Here is a 2,638-nt window from a genome sequence, read left to right as displayed (position 1 = left end):
CCAATGCTGATTGCAGTCACTGAACCGACCAATGCTTCTGATTGGAATTTGTGCGGTGATTAGGAGCAGTAGCCAAGGATTTGTTTGTAGTGAATTTTCCCTGTTATTTGCATCACTACAGGTCTGATGATGCACGTTGGTGCATTGCTGGGTTGTAATTTTAGTGCTGGTCCAGTATAGCTTTTAGTAGGTAACTACTTCGATTTTGCAGATCTGACAGTGGCTTCTTCACCGCCTGACTGGCGTCCATGCTATCACGGTGGCTACTTCTCGCCGGTACACACGTTCTCCTCCTCTAACTCCTTTCCATCTTCAGGCCATATAGAAGTGAATCAAATATCTTTTCTGTAGGTGGAGTTTTGCTTCTTGAGTTTTCAGAATATTAGAACTCCAGTAAACTTTTAGGACAGTACACTTTTGTGCCCTGTATGACTTATATGAGTCCTCGAGCTTTTTATCTCCATTTAAGTTATTTGTTTTGGATATGTGTACGACGACACAACTATTTCTGACTTTTTTTATTGGATCAATATATTTTGTTGATGAGAGGATTGAAAGCGACCTTGTCTGTATGCTGTACACCATTGTGGTAGGCGCTAGTAGTTTTACACGGGTGCCTCAGGTTATGAACATCATGTTTAGCACAACTGGATTTTAAACTCTATCGCCTTTCTTTTATGCAGAAGACATGTACATAGCATGGTTACTCCTTTCTACAATTCTCCACTGGAGGTATTAACTTGAGTTAATCTGATTACAATATAAACTCAACAGAAACAAGTGACTACAATCCTAATCCAATCTTTACAAAATGTCTCAAATCATAGAATAGATCTGCCGCCTTCCAGGGAAGCTTTGATCTTTAGAACAAATCCAGTCCTTCACTTATTGTATGTTAGCAATCAATATGATCATTTTTTCGTCTTTAGACCGCACAGATCAGTTGTCAGCTTCTTATTTGGGTGATGATGGTAGGAGCGACTCTGCAGCTTATTAGCTTATCCAATTTTATAATTTTGAAACCTAAATTTGGGTGATGATGTTCTTAGAAAGAAGGATAGTTGATTGTAGTAACTGGTTTTGTATCCTAAATTTTATTTAAGGCATGATTATGTTGTGTTTCTCTGTTGTAAAATATCAAGAAAATATGGAGTCTATGGAGTTGCAGAGTTCAACTCTATTTATTCCTTGTTTCTGTTATAAACTATTATATTTGTAGATGTATTTTTAACAAAAACCTATTACATTTCTAGATTATTCCTGCACCGGTTCGAGTTGGAGAAGAATTTCCACCGTCTCGGGATCTAGAAATTAGAAGCAAACAAGTTGAAGATGAAGCGACACAATTGGCAAGAGAAAGGGAGGTTAGAGGAAGTGATGATTTCTCAATTAAGAATTGCATAGCAGTTCTAAACACATTGGAAGTCACAAAGGAGAAGGTCAAAGCCTATAAGGTGTTCAAGGACTCTGACAATCGACAGATTTCTTGAGTGCCTGTAATGATGATAGAGAGGCTGCATTGATGTGGTTGAGGGATGAGATGGCTTAGTAGGTATACCTAAGGTTAACTGCATACTCAATTTTACATACCTTGCATTATTTCATATTTTAGATTAGCAAACAGTATGTTGCTACAATTATTTCGTATTTTGCAATTCTTGGAAGGCAAACAGTATGTTGCTACAATTTTACATACCAGCAATATGTATGCTATGTGTGTAATAAGCTTTTGAATAGTGGTACCACATACATTTTCACTAATGAATACATTTTCAATAATGACCATTAGCTTTCTCATACCTGCATTTTCAGTGATGGATATCTTAGTATCAATATCAACCTTCTCTCTTTTGTTCTGGTAGTGAAAGCTTAGTTTTTTTGCTCTTTATTGAGTCATGTGGCATATACTAAATTGTAAATTTGGTTCTACCGTGAGATGTGTGGTTTACCTTGCTTAAATGGTTATAGTTGCTGACATGTATTTTTAATGGCATTTTTCTTTTTATGACAGTTCTAGACTTCCAGGGGTCGAGTTATGTACGAAGTAGCTCCAATCTTTAGAGGAAGAATGTCTTCTCGACGGGTTTTATGTACTTGTTCTATCAAAGAGTGAGATGAATCATTATCTAGATCTATGATCTCGTCATATTTAGTACACTGGAAATGTAATCTTTTGCAACTTATTAGTGTTAACAGACCATGAGATAATTGTGCAGGTTGTTTGAAAAGGCATTAATATTGAGCTGACTGAAAATTTTTATTTTGGTATTATTGTGGTTGTTTAAAATCGCATTTTCAGTGCACCTGTTTGAAACGTGTACTGAACGTTAGGGCACCTGTTTGAGTTATTTTGAGGCTAGTATTTTCTCTATCCCTGGATTAACCGAACAACATTTTAGTGCCAGGGATTACAATCCCTCTCTGGAATAAATCCAAGGGGTTTAAGTGATAGGAGGGGATTAACTCAATCCCTATCTGGAATAAATCCCTTTCTGGAATGTATCCACGTGAACCGAACATGCCCTTAAGGGGAGGCGACGCGAGCAGCATCGGCGCGGTTACACGAGGGAAGCCAGCTTCCTCCGTCGCCACCGTCCACTCAATCGTCGTTCCCGGTCCACGACGCGGTCACGATCGC

At 38.1% G+C, this 2,638-nt stretch overlaps 1 long non-coding RNA gene across 1 annotated transcript; it reads left to right on the top strand.

Moving 5' to 3' along the window:
• Positions 1-1,253: 1,253 nt before the first annotated feature.
• LOC103639454 (uncharacterized) lies at positions 1,254-2,271 on the top strand. Its single transcript, XR_559462.4, has 2 exons — positions 1,254-1,563; positions 2,012-2,271. It is a non-coding gene; the product is annotated as an uncharacterized lncRNA (long non-coding RNA).
• The last annotated feature ends 367 nt before the right edge of the window (positions 2,272-2,638 follow it).

This window comes from Zea mays, chromosome 9 (genome assembly GCF_902167145.1).
Source record: "Zea mays cultivar B73 chromosome 9, Zm-B73-REFERENCE-NAM-5.0, whole genome shotgun sequence".
Classification (NCBI taxonomy): Eukaryota; Viridiplantae; Streptophyta; class Magnoliopsida; order Poales; family Poaceae; genus Zea; species Zea mays.
Note: the sequence above shows the minus strand (reverse complement) of the source record. Positions and strands in the feature narration are given on the sequence as shown.